The 21,026-nt window shown below is 38.6% G+C and overlaps 1 long non-coding RNA gene across 1 annotated transcript; it reads left to right on the top strand.

Moving 5' to 3' along the window:
- The first annotated feature begins 7,684 nt into the window (after window positions 1–7,684).
- On the top strand, window positions 7,685–9,011 carry LOC145554215 (uncharacterized). The gene is made up of 3 exons (XR_014090249.1): window positions 7,685–8,507; window positions 8,683–8,820; window positions 8,929–9,011. It is a non-coding gene; the product is annotated as an uncharacterized LOC145554215 (long non-coding RNA).
- Window positions 9,012–21,026: the final 12,015 nt, after the last annotated feature.

The raw sequence follows: 21,026 nt of genomic DNA on the forward strand, positions 1-21,026 counted from the left end.
AGTTTTCCCCAAAACAAAGTGCAGGTGGGCTGGTGCTTATGAGGTTTACTTTACCGTAATAAATACGGCTTTACTGTACGAGACAGTAAGGTGAAACATACTGGCAACCATCCCTTTAATGTTCAGAACTCTTAAAGGGACGCTGTTATACATTTTCAAAGCATTTTGTGCCATTTTATAGCACAATCAAGTAACCATGTTGCCTTCAGTTGTTATAAATATGTCATATATTATCAAATATGATTTAAAAGAAACTGGACTTCTTAAGGCCTTGAAATTGGGTCTTTGTCTCTTTAAAAACTCCTGCTCTTTCTGAAACTCCGCCTTCGGGAAGTCATCACAATATTCTCTATTAACCCTTTAACAACTTTTTTTTTTACCAGCGTTGCACTGAGCAGTAGCTCATGTAATGAGCTCAAAAGATGTGTAGTTCCAGCAGGTGTTTGCTAATTGCGGCTAGCTAGTCTGAAGGAGCTGAGTGGCGGAGTCACGGGAAAGCATGGAAACTTGGAAACTACAGGCAGAGCTAGGTCCACCAAGACGTTTTGCACAGCTTATCGCTTGCCAAGAGAGATTAAAGGATTTCTCAAACATGCGTGAAATAATCAAAGCAACACTCTATAGAGTCTAGATGTTTTTGATGAAGGAATAACATTACATGTTGTGAGGCTCAAAATTTCACACAATACTGCTCCTTCTGAACAAATATTAAGTCAAGCTGCATATCAGAATGAAAACAGATTATATCTGGTGCGTCTTGAGCTTTATTGTGCCGTTTCTTTAAAGGGACGCGCAACGTCACATCTTCAAACTGATCCGATTTCTTACCATAGAAGTTTTTTCCCCAAATCACTTCAGACATAAGTAATCTTGTCATTTCTTGGGTTTCTATTTCAGGGCCGTGTCCTTGTTTACAAACACAGCTTTGATTTTTCTGCCCTAAAAGGCCGCCGTAGCGGAGATAATGGCGTCGCTTTAGCCGTGTCCTGGGAGCGCACCGTATCAGATGTGGCGTGAGGAGGAATATTAGATGGTTCCAGTCCATGTTTAGAATCAGACATCCTGTCCCTTCAGCTCACTGCCAGACTCATTAGGAAACTCCTTTCTAATGTTAAGAGGAGAAAATGAATCACATTAGGGGTCAATGTCTAGCTCGTACTGTGTATTTTGCTTGAAAATGTGATATTTTTATCATTTAAATAGTGAATTTTTGGATTCAGCTTTGGATGCTGAGCTGCGTTTGTGAACAATTCCTAGAGCTAGAGCATGTTGACAGAGAGTACGAGTTTTAAGTATTTAAGTAGGACAGAGCAGAAATAGGAGAAATGTATTATTTAGTGGCTTAGTGACACATGACTAGAATCTGGGAATTCATAGAAGCACTTTACTGTGCAGAGAAATAAGATTTAAAGTAACGTAAAGGTTTCATTTACAAGCGGCATCGAATTAGGAAATAATACAAATAAGTATAATACAAAATCTTTAAAATACAAATAAATAATGTTACTACTAACAATAAAAATAACAGAATACTCTGTACATCATTCTAGTTTCTTTTTCGTTTTCCTATTTCTTAAAGTGACATTCATTTCAAATTCATCTGCTGTCGATTGTTTGATTAGGTGCAAAACATCTTCATTTGTCTTCCTGGTTTCTTTTTATTATTATTTTAAATACCAACAATATACTTTTGTGGACAGAAAATCACAAAAAAACAAAAAACAAACAAAAAAAACAAGCAGACAACCAAAGACTACATTGCTGGCTGCTTGAATTGAAAGAAGATCAAGCAGATCAAAGATGGAGTTTAACATGAAGGCATGAAGTTTGACATCAAGAGAACTGCAGAAATAGATTTCTCAGGGTACGGTTTGTTTGTTTTCTTCATCTCTTCAGAAAAAGCCTGTGAAATAAGTCTGAGCACATGATCACCAAGAAAGTTTAATTGAAGTGATCTGATAAATCAGCAGGATGAAATCACATGACTCACAATTTGCCTTTATGTCCCGCAGACGCACATTTCCAAGAAACTGGACGTTAATTTGCGTTATATGTACTGAGGAGTGAGCTGCCTTTGTTAAATAAAGTGATTTTGTTGCTTTTTTCTTGTAATTCCCCGCACAGCGTCCAATTCCCGGAGAAAAATGTCTATTATGTGACAACCAAGGACACGGCCACGTAAAATCTGATTACACCAGGCCTCAAAAAGTAACATTTTTAGCAACCTGGGATACATTCTGGCACATTTTCCTCTGCTGCTCATCAGGAAAAGAAAAACAAGACAGATTTTTTTATAGTTTTTTTTTTGTATATGATTTTATTGCCAAATGGCTTTAAAGAAGATAACAAAAAGTCCACTGGAAATCGGGTTTGGCTTTTACCTCGACTGACGATCCGCCGCCTGATTGAACCTTAAAATGGATGATGCAAGCCCGAGGCTTTTCAGCACAAATCCTCCGGGAACATTGGGCCGTGTTCTTGTCAACAGCCAGTGACTCATCCATTAAAGAAAAGTGCTTCCTGCGATCGGAGACCGAAATAGGCTCCTCTTACAGCGGTTTGCCTCACCAGTTATTCAAGGCTTTTAATGGCGTCCATTTAAATAAATGTTTCAGTGCAAGTTGGCACTCTGGACCGGGGAGCTTTCTTGCTGACCGTATGCAGTCCTGGGAAGAAGTATCAACTTTCTCCTTAGATTTATTTGTGTTTTTTTGTCACATTCAATGTTTCAGATGAACACATTTTAACATCACAATAGTCAAACTGGTCATTTGTAAAAAAAAAAAAAAAAAAAAAAAAAAAAAAAAATCAAGTGTTTGGGCATCACATGCTAGCTTGGTGATTAATCACAACCGTTAGTCGTGTTTTCCCTAAAGTACTGATGAACTCACAAATGACGGGGTCAGGGTTTAAACCTTTTACTGCTTAAGCTCGGACTTCTCATGCATCCCTCTGCGTTGCCAGGCTGGCGCCCACAGATCTGTGGCGCTTTTTCAGGGTGACCCTACGTAATAAGCACAAGACTTCCTGGGAGCGCTGCCTCAATACGTGGCTTCAAATGGGTTAACATGCCACTGGCTCGACCCGCCTAGCTTCCGGTGAACTGTCCGTCTTTACGTTCGCAACATCGTTTTATGTCACCAGCGCCAAATTGTGAGAAAATTTTATGTCAGTCCAAAATCATGTCAGAGTTTCCAAAAGAACGAGGACGGGCGTTTTTAGCTCTTTGTCTGTAACTCCGGGTCTGCTTGGTAATGAGAGAGTGAACACGTCTACACCAAGCTGATTATGGCACAAGCCTATAATCTGTGAACATCTGCAGCTCGACTAGTCTGCCACCACCAGTCGCCGCAGTTTGAGAAAATCTGCAAACGGCAGATTCGTCCACTCTCCCTTGGAGGAGTTTAGTCCCAAACGTGACGTTCTGTTGTAGGATGTGGACAAGGTCGCGTCTTGATCACATATTCAAGAGGTATTACAAATCTGATGGTTCCCAGCTGAAGGCAGGATCAAGCATTTTACATGCAAAACATAAACTTGTATATGTATTATTTCACAGAGGGTATGATTTATGTGTTTGATGACTTACCTGGTGAAAACACAATTTGCATTTACACTGACAACCTTGAATAAAATCTAGTGTAAATACCTTAAAGTGGGGGTATTCATGAAATCTTTTCTTTTTTTAGCTTTGCATGATGTTACAATGTTATTCCCTCACCAAAAAGATACATTGTTGCTTTTATTCTGTCATATTAGTTTGAGAAATACTTTAATCTCCATGGCAACTGTTCGGGTTTGTAAAATGTGCTGCCTTCAAGGACGTAGCTCCTCCCTTGAGCTACAGCTTCCATTCCTATCTTCGCATTACAGAGTACCCCTCACCCCGCAACTCCCCACACTGAGCCCCTTCAGACTAGCCAGAAGCAATTAGCAAACACCTGGTGAAACTGTGTGCCTGCTTCCCAAGCCGGTCTGCCAACGAACATAAATGCCCACCCCCCTGACATGAAGGCAGACAAGGAGTACAGTGTCTTTTGCAAAAAAGCATTTGGCCGACCATCTTATGCATGTAGGTTTTTCTTCTTTCAGTAAAAATAGGTAAAGAATACAAGTGAACTCCGGGCTTCTCACATTTTTATTTGCTAAATATATTTCCAATCCCACCAACGCCACCGTGTCACAAAAGGCAGAGGAAACCCGCCGAAGTCAGAGAAATACGACAAAATGCGGACAAGGCCGCAGATTTGGGGTGTGAAAATCCTTCGTGGAGCGCCGATCGTTAACATCGTTCTTCAGACTTGACGTTTAGCAAAACCTGGACTGCTAAACGCAAACATCTGCTCTGCCACACAATCCCACTGTAAATCCCGTTAAAGTTGTGACATTTGCAGCATTTTTTTCCCTTTTTTTCCCACTAAACAGTAGCTCATTGTTGTTCTGCTTCCACATCCTGAGCTGATGAAATCAGCAGCTGTAAGCTCTGTGTTCCTGTGACTGCTGAAGGCTGTGCCATGCTGGCAGCTCGAGTGAAGCAAATCCAGTCTGTTCCAATTATGAATCAGAGCACTTTACTCCACTTAAGTGCATTACGCCCTTAATCAGTGCGTGGCTGTACTTGTTAGTGCATGACCGCTCATATTTAGCAAAGGTACGAGCTTCTGGTAAATTAGATCTAATTGTAGGAATTTTCTAATTCACGTAAAAAGTGATGATTATCTTTTTTTTTTTTTTAAAGTACATTTTTTTTCCTGTTTTCTAACCTTTTTACCTGCTTACAAACTTTAAAGCCCTCAATATATGCATGTAGCCCAATGTCTGCTTTTCTTGTTCCTTCAAGGCTCTCTAAAACGTCTCGCTGTATCTCTGACACCGCTAGACGCAGATTCAACTTAAGAGCGGGGAAAGCTGGAACATTTTGTCCAGCAATGAAACATTTTGTTGGCCTGAGTTTTGGAGAATTTTGGAGAGCCGGTCAACACCCTGACCTTGTTCTTGTGTTCCTGAATCATTTTTTTAAACATATTTTGGCAGGAAGTGTACAGCTGATGGATATGAGGAAATAACCATGAAAGGGTGTGCTTCAGCAACAGCTGTGTAGGTGGTATGTGTCTCGGCGAAACAACAGGATCCGGGGGCTTTCGCTCCTCTCAACACGCTGCATTTCTCCATGTGGTCGGAGAAACACGAATTGGCTTTATGCAACTCGATTCGGAGGCAGGTTTCCCGCGGCAAGTGCTTCTATTAGATTGACGAGCGTCGCCGTGGAAACCCTTTAAGCAGCATCATGTGAAACGAACAGTAGTTGCGTTTCCATTGCGCAAATCGGAATCACGAAAATAAACTTGCTTGTGGAAACATGCTAATTTTGAAAAAAAAAAACAAACAAACTCAAGTTTCTCTGCTAGGAGGTGGTATTTTTGATCATATCGAAATTGATGTATTCTGCAAAAATCCAATGGAAACACTTTTTCACGACACACCGTTCGTGATCGACCGCCAGATGTTACTACCGGAGGAAATGACGAAAAAGACGACAGGAAGTGGTAGGAGGAGAATGGTGTGCCATGTTTTTTAAATCTCTAATGGCTTGACCAAACTTATTCACGTGGGATTTTGTTTCTTATTCAATGGAATGGCGAAATTGGGTTTTTTCTTGTCAACATTTGCAGAACGTAAACAAAGTACTAATTTCGTGCACTAATTTTGTGCCCGATTGTTGTGGAAACGAAGCCAAAGATTTGTAAAATCAGCGTCGACTTTCAGCGATCTCAGCAAAAATCGCTATGACTTCCCAGGTGAAAAAAAAGTATACCTTCGTATACTTCAAACATACTTAAATTTGTGAAAGTACATTTTAAGTATACTAATTATTAAGTGTACTACCTATTAGTATATCTGAAGTATACTAAACATACACTTTTACCAATTTCGAAATTAGTACTTTAAACACACTTAAACATAATTGTACCAAAATACACTTTTAATATATTAAATAAAAGTATACTTTAAGTGAGCAAAATATTAATGAATATGTATGAATTTTTAAGTGCCTTAATAATATTTTAGTATTTATTAAAATTGCATACAATAAAAAAAGGATAATCATGATGTAATTTTTAAGAAAGTACCCAATCAATTTTCAGATGTGTGATGTAAAACCTTATAATCAACGGCATTAGCTTCAGTTCACACTCCAGACCAGATGGTGGCGGTATTCCACACTTTCCTTTATTTAAAAAACGCCACAAAGAGAAGAAAAAACTTGAACGCAGGGAAGATAACAGACGCTGTTCAAATTCGCCATTTTTACTCGCATAATATTGCCTTCAAAGTAGAGAGGGTCTTGACAATAGTTACTAATTTTGGTAAATTCAAGCTGGTGACGTCCTAGTCCAAGTTAGACGACAACACAACGGGACAACAACCGATGGAAATGAAATGTGGGTCACAAAAGGAGCCCAGAGGGACGAAGACTGCTAAGTGTTGCTAGCTGGTGATAAGTTTGCTTATTAATTATCTTCATTTAATTATAAACAGTGCAGTAAAGATATATAACTTACGTTGGTTTCTTAAATAATTATTTTATCAATTTTATTGTGACTTGTATGATTATTACTATAGCAATCATTCAGCTTCATGTTATAACTGCATGGAGGCTGTTTGTTGCGACTTATACTTTAATTCATAAACTTAACCTGGTTTTAATTAAGCTCCATAAGATAGAGACTTTGATATTGTGAGGTGGTTGTTACAACTCTTTCATCAATGATTTTATCTTCAACATACAGGTCCAATCTCAAAAAATTAGAATATTGTGATAAAGTAAATTATTTTCCATAATACAATGATAAAAATTAAACTGTCATATTTTAGATTCATTGCACACCAACTGAAATATTTCAGGTCTTTTATTGTTTTAATACTGATGATTTTGGCATACAGCTCATGAAAATCCCTGTCTCAAAAAGTTAGCATATTTCATCCGACCAATAAAAGAAATGTGTTTTAATACCAAAAATGTCAACCTTCAAATAATTATGTTCAGTTATGCACTCAATACTTGGTCAGGAATCCTTTTGCAGCCTTCAATGCGGTGTGGCATGGAGGCAATCAGCCTGTGGCACTGCTGAGGTGTTATGGAGGCCATGATGCTTCGATAGCCTTAAGCTCATCCAGAGTTTTGGGTCTTGCGTCTCTCAACTTTCTCTTCACAATATCCCACAGATTCTCTATGGGGTTCAGGTCAGGAGAGTTGGCAGGCCAATTGAGCACAGTAACACCATGGTCAGTAATACCAGTGGTTTTGGCACTGTGAGCAGGTGCCAGGTTGTGTTGAAAAATGAAATCTTCATCTCCATAAAGCTTTTCAGCAGATGGAAGCATGAAGGGCTCCAAAATCTCCTGATAGCTGCTGCATTGACCCTGCCCTTGATAAAACACACTGGACCAACACCAGCAGCTGACATGGGACCCTAGACCATCACTGACTGTGGGTCCTTGACACTGGACTTCTGGCCTTTTGGCATTTCCTTCTCCCCAGTCTTCCTCCAGACTCTGGCACCTTGATTTCCGAATGACATGCAAAATTTGCTTTCATCCGAAAAAAGTACTTTGGACCACTGAGCAACAGTCCAGTGCTGCTTCTCTGTATCCCAGGTCAGGCGCTTCTGCCACCGTTTCTGGTTCAACAGTGGCTTGACCTTTGACCTGGGGAATGCAGCACCTGTAGCCCATTTCCTGCACACACCTGTGCACGGTGGCTCTGGATGTTTCTACTCCAGACTCAGTCCACTGCTTCCTCAGGTTCCCCCAAGGTCTGGAATCGGTCCTTCTCCACCATCTTCCTCAGGGTCCGGTCACCTCTTCTCATTGTGCAGCGTTTTCTGCCACACTTTTTTTTTCCCACTGAGGTGCCTTGGGAACAACCTGTTTGTTCAGAAATTTCTTTCTGTCTTACCCTCTTGCTTGAGGGCGTCAATGATGGCCTTCTGGACAGCAGTCAGGTCACCAGTCTTACCCATGATTGTGGTTTTGAGTAATGAACCAGGGTGGGAGTTTTTAAAAGCCTCAGGAATCTTTTGCAGGTGTTTAGAGTTACTTCGTTGATTCAGATGATGTGGTTAATGGCTCATTCAGAAAACCTTTTCATGATATGTGAATTTTTTGAGACAGGGATTTTGGGTTTTCATGAGCTGTATGCCAAAATCATCAGTATTAAAACAATAAAAGACCTGAAATATTTCAGTTGGTGTGCAAAGAATCTAAAATACACGACACTTTAATTTTTATAATTACATTATGGAAAATAATGTAATTATTTTCCATAAATAATTACATTTTTGGAGAAGGGCATGTTTGCAGTCTAACTAAGCAAATTAAGATGAAAGGAAGCCAGAGAAATCAGATGTTAGAAAACCTAAAGACTTTTCAGTCTCAGAAGAAGCTCCGACTCCACCAGATCACCAACCAGCTCTGAAGATGAACCTTCACATCGTCTTCATGATGTAAGTTTGTTTTTTCAATGAGGAGCTAGCTACATTTTCAACAACAAAAACTGGTGTGTTACCAACACCAAGTGCTTAATAAACATAATTTGATTTAAAGGTAACTGGAAATATTTTTCTCTTCTTGTTAATCTAACATTTATCTTTCATTTTTTAATTTGTTGTTGACTTTCAGGGCCCTGTGATGGACTGGTGACCTGTCCAGGGTGAACCCTGCCTCTCATCTGATGGCTGCTGGAGATGGGCACCACAAGCCCCCCTCAACACCCTGCAATGATCAGTGTGTTCAGATCATGGATGGAAAGATTTTAAGGTAGTTTGTCTCCTTAAGTCCACACTTAAAACAGCTTCATAGTTGATGCCAACATCAACTGATTCTATGACATTGCTGACTATTTTTTTCTACTTCTAACATCAACAGGCAAAGACGACACCCAGAAATGTTTTTCCACCCCAGGCATCCGGTCCCAATCATCATCAGTTCTTATGATGTCACATACACAGCGAGTACAAAACGTCTTTAAAAATTTTTATTTTTTTATTTGCCATTTTTCTGTTCTCTTTAAATACAAATGCTTTCTGTTTAATTGCTGTATTGTTCTTTTTTGTAGGTTCCTGTAAGGTGCAGTGAACGAGAATGTTCTGTCATTGATCCTCACTGTCATGTTTTATTGTCACACTTAAATTTTCATGTTCATTGTGTTCACTTTTGGTGTGTAAACTGATAATTTATGTAAAGTTCATAAAGTTGTGAGTAAAATTGGACAATTTTAAAATGTCGGTAATAAAACAAAATATTTGAATTACCTTGAACATCTTGTGTAATTAATCTTTCCATTTAATGTTAGCCTAAAACAATGTAAGTAGTGTAGTTATGCATGTCATGTACAAAATAGGTACATAGGAATATTAGGACTTTCACGAGTAATTAAAATACATGACTATTAATAGTATATTTAAAAATATATTTGAAGTATATTAAATATATTTTTTAAATATAATTCAGAGACAGAATTATTACACTCAAAATATAATAATTATATCAAAATATAATAATAAAGCTCTGAAATATATTTAAAAGTATACTTTAAGTACACCAAGTACACTTGGAAGTTGTTCCAAAAAAGTACGTATAGTATACTAAAATATACTATTAGTTGTAATTTAATACTATTTAAATACTACTGAAGTATACTAAGCACAAAGTTAGTTGTTCCAAAATAGTACAGTTTAAATACATCAATAAAAGTATACTAAAGTATGTTAAAATTTAGTATACTAAAGTCTACTTTCATTCACCTGGGTTTGTTCCCCGTGTGCCTCAGACATGCTTGGCTTCACACTTTTATCAGCAGTTCACTGGTTTTTCCTAAGAGCTCCAGACTGGAAACATCTCACAAAAGCTGCACTTGTAGAGTTGCCCAGCCATCTATTCAAAAACTAATTGGTACTTGGCAACATTGCTCGCATTCTTGGGTTTCTGCTTCCAGCAAATCGACTTCAAGGACACAAGGCTTCTTTGCAGCTCATCATATCCCTCTCACTTTCAGATGGTAGTGAGACAACTAGAGAGGCTCAACCACAAGTTTCACCTGTCTGACATTATCTTGCAATAATGATAGTAGAGATTAGCTAACAAATGGGTGGCGCTAGTAGTGAGATGGGGGTTGGAGATTAGGTTTACCTCACCTGAGATTCATGAACGTATTTTATGTTTTCTGGTTTTAACGGAAAATTAATGCCGTTAGCTTTGTGGTCATTAGAAACGCTAATGAAAACTCAAGTTCACTTTGGGCAGTGGAGATTTGTTCCTTTTCATTACAGCTGAAAAACTACGGAGGGAAACAGGGAAAAAAATATTTTTTGCGCTACCTCTATTGCGCTACGATAAATGGCCAGCCCTAGTTGTAAGTGATATAATTTGCTTGTGGAACTAGAACTTTTTCATTAGTATTAAGAAACTATTGACTTAAAACAATTTTCTATAGCTTCTTAAAAAGTTACTTGAAAATTAGTAGACTTGAAATAAGACAAAACAAATATACCTGCACTAGAAAGTAAACCAAAAACATTTGGTAAGGTTTTGTGTTTTTCATATACAGCCATTTTACACACAAAGCAAAGGCATCTGGGTCCATTTCTTTGAAGCCAACAATCAATAGCTTAAGAGGACAACAATTTCAAGTTTGCTAAGTAGATCGATTCCGACTTTGACTGAACTGATTACGAAAAGTTAGTGAAAATAAACCTCTTGTTTGAAAAATGTAGCTAACTCCCAACAAAATTTGGGACATTCAATCATAATGCTGTCAAAATAAGTTCAGTAAAGTTTTCCCGAGCGCCCCTGGAAGCCGCTCAAACCGAAGGGTCTCTTTTCGACGCTCTACTTATTCGGGACAACCTCAATCCTGCACTTACGCTAATCCATCCGTTGCAGTACCATGCAGCTGGTGACTGTGACACAGGCCTGAACTAAAGGAGATTTCCACTGATCTACAAACCCGGATGGCAAACACAGAGTCTGAGCCGAGGGGGCCTCTTACGCAAGTCCAGCCAGCTGTGGCTGCCTGGGCCTTGCGTGCAGGGAATGTGTTTACATAACGCCCCATTTGGGCTCTTTCACCTCACATAGCAGGTCCTAAATAAACTCCAAAAGCAAGCAGGGTGGATTCTTTTTTTTTTATTTACGGTACTTCTTCACAATGAATGAAACAAGTTATGGAACTCTACTCTGGCGTATTGTCTTTTTAAATGTAGTATTTGGAAACTAAACCCAACTAAACTTCGGAGGAAACTCCCTTTACAATAAGAACGAATTCAGCTGCACTTTTCTGCATTGTAAAATTGTGCATGTTTTTTTTTTTTTGCTTTTGAGCTCATGTATTGTTTTTTTTCTCTCTCTCCTTTGGTTGTCTTTAGATTAATGATGTACAAAACATATGCAGAGCAGCACTTTATTGTGTAGTTCAAAGTCTACTTCCAGCTTCTGTTGGAACAGAAGTGTCGCTGTGTTCCGTCACAGGAGTCCAGACGGTTTTTTTTTATTGCACAAACATTTCGCCCGCCAGCCAAGAGATGTGACACAAAAATGGCGCTTGCTAACTTCTGCACGTAAAACCTTCATCCCCGTTTACACTGAGACACGAAACGCCAAGCAGGAGACTTATACGAAAGGGTCGTTTTCAAGTACGGAAATCTCAAAACGCGTTCTAAAGCAGATGCTCCGGTAAAGCATGTTGTAAATTGCCGTTTTAATACATTTTGTCCAATTGTATCCGTAAACTTTTTATTTTGGGATTTTATATGGAGTTAGATTTGTTTCACAATTATTCAATCAAAAAAAAAAAAGTCAAACAAGAAAAGTAGTATTCAATCAAAAAAAAAATTTTTTTAACAAAAAAATCTTAACTTTTTAATCATAAAATTTATTTTTTTTGAACAAAAAGATTTTAAAGAGGTTTTTTTTCTTGAAATCACAAATTTTTTTTAAACTTCTATTTTTTGGTTGTCATTTTTTTTAAGCTCTTGTTTTTTGGTTGAACTCATTTTCTTGCTTATACAACTTTATTTGCTTTTGCGAAGCAAATAAAGTTTTTAAGATTTTTTTTGTTTGAATTTTTTTTTGATTGAATACTACTTTTTTGTTTGACATGATTTTTTTTTTTTTGATTGAATAATTGTGAAACAAATCTAACTCCATAATTTTATGTCATTAAAAAAACTGTTTGGCACCATCAGCTCCAATTTGCTCTAATACCCCGTAGACAAACTCCAGTCTATCCCTTCATAAGTCATAATAGAGTCCACCTGTGTATATTTATATTTTATTCTATTTTATCTGAGAATGAATCCAGCTGCTCTGTGAAGGTCTCAGAGGTTTGTTGGAGAAGAGTGAGAGTACAAAGCGCATCAGGAAGACGAAGGAACGGGGAGGACGTTTAAAACGGGGTTAGGCTGTAAACTAGCTTAAGCTTTGAACATCTTGTAATGTACTGTTAAACTCATTATCTATATAAAAAAAATGACACAACTGCAAACTTACCAAACTGCAACCAGTAAACGCATTCCAGAAGGCATTGTAGAAGGAAAGCAACAGACCATGAGTGAAGAAGGAGCTTGAGGTATTTTGTAAAAAAGAAAAAAAGAACTTGCTTATCCGCCATGCCACTTGACACGATGTTGGCTGCGGTTCGCGAAGCAGCCAATCCAGAAGCACCACTCACTTTCCTTGGTGCTGATTGGCTGGAAACTCCCCCAACCTCAAAACTTTGTCTTGTGGAGATGCGCTGTGCGCATGTGCGTAGACTTCTGCTGTTGAAGACTTTCACTGCATGGAACGGTCATAACTCGCATGAACATTTCACGTTTATTTTGATGCGCACGCAATGTGTAGTGTCCATCATTAGCGCACAAACAAGGCATAAAATATGTAAACAACACAATGTACTGGCATTCAACACGTAAACATTATGCATTGTTTTTGCACTGTGTGTCGTAAAATTAACGTAAAATGTTACACTTGCGCATATAGGTGTAAGCCATTTGGTTGTAAGATGACTGAATTACATTAAAGAGTTAAGTTGTTGGTAGTTTACAGTATAGTTTGTGAATTATTAAAAAGGCTGCTATAAGCATTTTTTTAAAGGTTTCCTCATATATTAGTGGATTTCAGATATTTGTATACAGTTGTAGCAAATGGCCACAACTGCCGGGGGTTTGCCATATTTGAAAACCATATATAATTTTTCTTCCACTTCACATTTATTCATCAATCTTTGGTTATTATATAAAATCCAGGGTTTTCCCCAGAAAACTTGCTAGGAATGCTAGGGCAGTCATGCAATGACCTACCGTGGTTTTGAGTTAAAAGAAAAAGTTTAAAGTTGACAGGGAATTTGAAAATATCATTAGATAATTACGTGTTATTGGAAGACATTATTAACAATACCTAAACACCAACTATACAGTCTTTAAAGAGGCAAATATGTAAAAAACAAACAAACAAACCTGAACCTAGCCTGGTGGGGGCCCAAGTAAAGCCTGGTGGCCTGCCAGGCGTAGAATACACTGGAGGAAACCCTGAAATCTTAATAAAATACATTGAGGTTCAGGTTAGTAACGGCATAAAATGTTTAAAAAGATATTCTAGACATTGTTTCATTTTTGTTTCAAATATGTTCACACCAAATAAAACTTTATAATGCCAGATATTTCACTATAGTATCTCGGTATTTGAAGTTCTTCTTTTATGCTCCTCTCAGACCTGTCCTGTTTTTTGGGCTTTTTTTCTCCCTCAGGCAGGGAACCATGGCCTGATCTGTGCTAAGCCCTGCTACTCTAAATCCCTCTCAGACGCTCAGTAATGCGCTCGGTGTGGGACCACACTGGGGTCATGTCACTCATCTGAGCCCAGACCACAGCTTGGTGTCTGACAGAGGGATCTTCTCTCCCCCTGTCCTCCCAAACCATCAATCTCTTCATCCTCTTTCATTTCTTCCTCACCACCGACTCTCAGCTCGGGTCACCACTTGACCTTTCACACTCATCCTCACTGCTGCCAGACGAGGGATTATCAATCAGCTGTTTGTAGAGTTGCATTTTTTTTTTTTTTACCCCTGATAACATCACATTGAATTTGGATACAAATCTGGACATTTCACTTCACTCTGCATTTTTTTTTTTATTTAATTGAATTGACCTGTGGATGCATGTAGAGAAAGACTTTTAGTGGATATAGCCTTATCCATTTGAAAGGTTTGCAGAATAAGTTTACACATGCATCAAGGCGTGACTAAATACAAAACATCTGTTTGTAAGCAATCATTTTCAGTGTATTATTTTTGCTGAACTGTCCAGGTGAGGTGCAGACTGTCACACTGTCACCACCACTATATCTGCATGTCAGTTTACATTTTGTTGTTCTTCCTTTTCCTAACTGCTGTTATTTTTAAGATGTAAGAGGACACGCATCTTCCAGAAAGTTCCACTTTTCCGTCGTTGCTACAGAATATTTTCCACTGATGTTTTAGGGATCATAGAGAGGTTTTCGTAAGACGGGCCTTTGTGTTCTTTTTCCTCTGTGGTTCTGGAAATTGAGACTGACGATTTTCCCCGTCGACTTTGATTGTTGACATCAGCTGAGGCAAGCGAGGCCTGCTGGGCTTTAGAGTAGATGTTGTGCTGATTCTTGGTGTGACCTCCTGGATGAGTCGTTGATGCACTCCTGAATTAATTTTAGTGGGCTGGATCCCTGCTGTTCCATGTTTTGTCTGTTTGGTTTTACCCAAGGTCATCATCTTTCAGTTTTAATGGTGCTACAGGGCTCTCCACACTGCCTCCTACATGTGCAGCATCGGTATTACAGAGCTTCTTTTATTTTTTTTTTCAAAACAGGGCAAAAGTAGCCTATGCAATTCCGCTAGATTGTCATGTCCCCTCAGTGCTTCATCTGGGCTTTCTCCCGTTGACTTGGATTTCTCCGGTTGAATTTGAACCTGGCCAGTCAGCACACAGAAGGAGAAGTTGTGAACGATGACGTTGATTTGATTGATTTTTTGTTTGTTTGTTTGTTTGAAGCATAGAACAGAGGGCTGTTTTTTTATTTTTTTTTACCAGGATAGGGAAAAAGCATTAATTTTGAAGAAAATATCTGTTAGGATAGCCAGTGCCCAGCTTCTACTTTATATTCAACCGTACTGGTTCGGAAGAAATGAAAATATGTTCTTGCAAGGTGAGAAAGATTTTTTTTTTTCAAATTTTATGAACAAACAGCTTTATCTCATCCTCAGACTAACTAAATTACAATCTGTAATGCGTCTTTGTTGAGTTACATGCTCACTAAGCAATAATGAACTGAGGTGATGCTGTAGAGATAAGCGTGATAAAATTCCTCTTATCATTCCTTTATAATGTGTGACAAATTACGTCATACTGAAGACAATCCCAGCTTGTTATTCCTGTTGGTTTGAACTGCTGCTGAACCTTTGGGTTTTTAACAAACAACTTCTGCATTTGTAGCTATTTTGTTACAAATGCTGTAACAAAGTAGCTCAATCAAATGGGTCCTGTGATGAAGAGCTAGCAGACCATTTTTATTGTTTCCTCCTGATACATATAACTTTTAGTATAAACTGCTGATTAACAGCCAAGCCATGTGATTTGAGATAAGCAAGATTTAATTTGCGGTGACATTCTGGGGTTTAGAGTCAGCACGTCTAGCCGTGCTTCGCCGGCTGTGTGGCTTTGTGTGCTGGGTCCCGATGGGCCAGCTGAAGGACAGGGGTCAAAAGGTCGCAGGGCTATCTTAACAACCTGATTTGGAAAAAAAGAGAAAAGACAAAGAAGGCGTTTCAGTTCTGCTTGATAGGTTCTCGTGAACTCCGTGTCATTGTGATACAAAAACCGCAACCAAATGATTTGCGATAACAAGTTACGCTGACCCCACAAAAGACTGTGAATTCGACTGACTACGTTTCGGATTACGTAATGTTAGCAGCACCTGCTAAATTAGAGCAAAAGAGCGGTTATGTAATTCATAAAGTCCTCACAAAGGGGAAATGTGTCCCTCAAGCCACACTGTCTACCGAATGGCCTCACCTGTGAAATGAGCTGACACAAAACTAATTCTTTCTCCAGATGAGACATTTTACTCATAGCTAACATTGTAGCATTGCAAGTTATTACTATAAATACTGGACATGATACATAAAATACTCTAATGTCAAGCTTAAAGTTTGAACAGTGTTTCTGTCAACAACATTTAGCTACAAAAATGTTGAAGGAACAAAGAAGACAGCGACTGGCTAGCCATTAGCAGCTAATGACGCTAAAGTTAGCATCTTCTTCATAGGCTTTTGTTAAAATGTACTATTTTTTTTCTTTAGTTAAAACTCTAAAACACTTTACATTAACCTTCCAAAACATATTGCTAAAATATTACTTTTTTACCGTTCTCGTGAATCCAGTATAGTTTGCCATTTCACCTTTACTTACACACATAAGGACTTAGGAGCATCTATTAATTTAGCATAACAAGGATCCATTTTCATAAATAAGGTAAAAAGTAGTGAATAGGAAGCAAAAGTAAATATTTGTCTTATAATAAATGTGGCAAATTTGTTTTGTATTTCACTCGCTGACATTGTTTTTCTTTACACGTCTTGGTCTTTAAAGTTTGAATGAAAAGTTATTTCAAGATAAGTGCAAGTGATCAAAAACACACATTATTATATCATGTTATTGTTAATAAGACACACCAAGTCAAAATGTAAAAATTTTGAATAGCTACAGTAGTTCCCTGATAAACCTAGCTATGTACAAAACTAACAAAATACTAAAATTTAAATCGCATAAAAAAATTAAACTGAAAGCTTTAAAACGTCTTTATGAGTAAATAATTTAGAAAGGACATCTCTAATGCGAATCAGTTAATATTCATAAAGTTTTGAACGAAGCCACAGTTTTGACTCTCTTTCACCCTTCGTCTCTTTGGTTTTTGCTGTGATTATGGCAGATCATGTTTAAACTGCTCCAACTTGTGCTAACACTTCTGCATGATATTAGTACTATTTGCTTCGTGAATCAGATACTCCAGAGTGAATGACTGGCAGAAGTGAAGAAATTGAAACGAAAAATGGATGCACAACATTTATATTTAATCTAGGAGACTTCTCCAAGCTGGTGTAGCTTTTAATTGAGTGTTATCTACAAATCCAGCCTGAGAACTCTTTTGGATTTCTCAAAGGCTGTGAGAATACTGCGTTTCTTACAGAGTACGTAACAAAAACCATCAAAAGTCTTTTTCGTGCAGGTGAAATGTGACAAGCGGCTCCACAAAGCAAACTTCGCTGCTGTTGTGGTTCAGCATGCAGGGTTCTTTTTTTTGCAACCACATCTTTCCAGAAATTATCGATCGCTCTCTCGAGATCTCCTGCTGGCACTTGTACTCTGCACCACAGGTGTTCCGCTGAATCCTGCTTGGGCTCAATACCAAACTCTGAGTTTGCAAGGGAACAGGGCCAGATCCTGAGGTAGTCTGTTTTTTTTTTCCCTTTTTTTTATGTTTATGGCTTAGTCACGAATACCTTAATATGTTCTGAGAAATCAGTAGCCTCTTTGAGATCACAAGTTTACTGACTGCGGGATGGATCCACTGTTTGCTGCAGAGCAACTGTAATTGAACCAACACTGCAAAAAACAAAATCCTACCAAGTATTTTTGGTCTAGTTTCTAGTGCAAAATGTCTTTGTACACTTGAAATAAGACAAAACTAACTTATAAGTCACGTTTCAGCAAGATATATTGTTTGAACTAAATAATTCCTGAATGTTAATGTTAGTAGAAACCAAACCAAAAATACTTGGTCAGATTTTTGTGAAGACTAAGCAACGATTTCAGGATTGGGACTAATGTTGTAATAAATAATCCACTGTCCTCTACTAAATAAAATAACATTTAAAAAAAATCTATGGCCTTGGTGCCAAGGTTATGGTGTATAAATCTTACTTTTTCGAACATGCACGCTATAAAGTCCTACAGAGGCAACTGTCAAACAACATTGGAGACATCTTTTCTTTTCGCCCTTGGGCAACATGCCCAAGGGCGTGTCATAACACAACGTACCATTTCTCTCATGAACTAAAACACTTGCTGCACTTCTGCTGTTCTGTCAACTCAGTCTGTGACGGTTTAACGTTTAGCCTGCAGGGTGGACTTTGAGGTCAGGCCAAAGTGTAAGATAGAGGAGGCTGTTCAAAGGGATCACTTCGCCAGTCTTATCTCCTTGGAGTTTCCCTTCAGCTCGCTGGAGTGTTTTTACGAGTTTTCTGCTGATTGTTTCAGTCTTGGTTGTATAGTCTGAGAGAAATGAGCACATCGAAGTGCCAATGGAAAAAAAATAAATAAATAAAAATATCTGAATCTTGCGAAGGGCTTAAGCCTGTGGTTTTCAAACCGTTTTTATGACTAGCATCAACTTATTAGCACAAAGGTAGACCCTAAACAGCAGATATTTTTGAAAATCGTGCAGCAAAACTAAGATGCTGTTCATTAATATTATAATTCAATGTAACTTATGTACAACACTATTCAGTAAACTTGCCACTTCTTTGTTAGAATTTAAAACCGTTGATATCCAAGCTAGCTTGTAATGCTAATAACAGCTAGCTTGGTTTAGCAATGTTTTACTGATGAGAAACACTGTTTCTATTTAATTACAAGACCTTCCCAGTGTGGTTGACTTTTTACTAGCCATTACACTGAGAGGTTATGGTACATAGATAAAATGGCTGTCTTTAAAAGAAATACATGCTACATTCAAAAAATTTCCAAGTATTTTTTCCCCAGAAAAATTCTAAGACTAATCTCAAAACTTAGCCGGACGTTTACACCTCTTTTACTTTCTTTTTATCGACAATGGCTTTAATGTGCCATCATATCACACACTCATGCACACTACGCACACACACACATCCACACACACTACTTTTAAAAGTGCAAATGTAAAACGAAGTGCTGAAAATTAAAATCAGTGACCATGAATGCTCCACCCCTCCAGTAAAACCATAGCTGGGCCACTGATTTGGATTCATATGTTGCTAATTTCCTTCTACATATTGAGCACCACGCCCCGAAAGAAACACACACACACACTGACATCATCTCCCAGTTTAAACACTGAGATGAAATCAATGGGAAATATAAGACAGCGTGCAGAAACGACACTGTGTGTCTGAGCTCTTAGCTTGTCTTAGCATCTCGAATCGACAAAAAGGAACCACAATATCATTGACTCCAACTTCATCCTCTCATTTCACCGCACAGGCCATGATGGTTTTAGTCATTGTGCTCATTTTCTTTGTGCCACACACGCAGGCACCTCGAGAGGCTTCCAATTAAACCTTAGTTGCATGAGAATCAGGTTTTTACGTCTCTAATTGTTGCAACACTTGCACTTCCACGATTTCTGAAAATAAAACGGCCTTTTATTGGTCTCCCACCCGGTTTATACCCTGCCGAATGTTGACTCTTGCGCTTACTCGCCCACTTTCAACCGGTCACCACCCACCCACACACAAACACACACGTATACAAACACACGAACACACACATAAACACTTTATTTTTCCATGTTTAAATTGCACCGCCATGCACAAAAGGACTGGATCAACAAACCGAAATATGTTTCAGAAAGTACACAAACATAGATCGCATGACATGCAGGCTGGGCACAGGACATGCAGAAGAGTTTTATTGCGTAATCATAAAGGATGTTTACCACGTTCCTGAAAAACGTACATTAAATCTCCGGGACCGCACGAGCTTTAATGAGCGGAGTCAAGAGAGTGGAATTCATGCGGCAGAAACTGAAGCATATGACCTGTTAAAATGCAAATGGGGCTCTGGAACTGCAAAAGCAGCGCTGCAGTTCTGCAAACGGCAGGGGCGAATCTACTGGGGTGGCACCCCAAATGAGAGCCTTGCCACCCCTGTTGCCACCCCAGCTGGCGACTATGAATTCAATAAATAGCTATGGGAAATCGGACATTAAGGGCATGAATCTCTTTTTTTCCGACAACATTGAATGCAACACAATGTAACCTGACACCTACTGCTGAGTAGCGGGAAGTGCGAGAGAAGGACAGAGCGGGAGGCAGCAGCATTGATATGGATGGATATAAATGACTGGACTGGACGTTACGTGACTTATCGTGCGCCACACACGCCATTGCTGTCTGTCCATTGAGTCAACATTATGGGTGGTCAGGAAAATACCGCAGTCACGCAAAGAATCTGAAAAATCTACGCAATATTTAGTGGTTAATTCAACCCTATAAATTAGATAACAAGGGCTTCAGATTTAACAAGTGAGGAAAAAGTTTAAACATAAAGAAAACATTGAAAAAGTGAGCAGTGAGACAGTTATGCTAGCCTAACTGTTGGTAGCCTATTGACTGTGCTGCGCAGTTCGGTGTGTTGGTTCTGTTAGGACTAAAACAGGTCAACCCGCCCACCAAGTCATCAGTAGAGCAGCTGTTTAAATCAGCTAATCAACCACCGCTGTGCTCAGGCAAAAACTTATTAATAATGACAATATAGACATCAAGCCTGACAGCATAATGTAACAGACTGAATGTTATGTTTTGGTGGTTTTGCTACTTTTTGTGTGGAAAATGTTTGTTTTTTGGTGTTGATTCCCCTGATCGGTAATCTCTGCTCTATCTGCTCGTTGAGCTGTTGTCTGTTGGTTGCCATGGCAACGGGTCCACGAGCGAGAAAAGGCAGAATAGAAGTGATGTTTGGTTCTTCACCTGTTTATCAGCTTTATTGTACCTTTATTGTGGCTCACTGTCTGCAGCCCCTGCAATTCCTAAAAGTTAAACAAGCTACAAAATTTAACTAACCATCAATTACGGCTCCTACAGCATATTTAAAATAAAATGATTGACCAATATAAGAGAAATTTACCCCTTCTTGAATCTTGACAGAGCCAACAGAAACAAAATAGATTTGTATCATGGA

Source organism: Poecilia reticulata, chromosome 12 (genome assembly GCF_904066995.2).
Source record: "Poecilia reticulata chromosome 12, P_reticulata-male-v2, whole genome shotgun sequence".
NCBI lineage: Eukaryota > Metazoa > Chordata > Actinopteri > Cyprinodontiformes > Poeciliidae > Poecilia > Poecilia reticulata.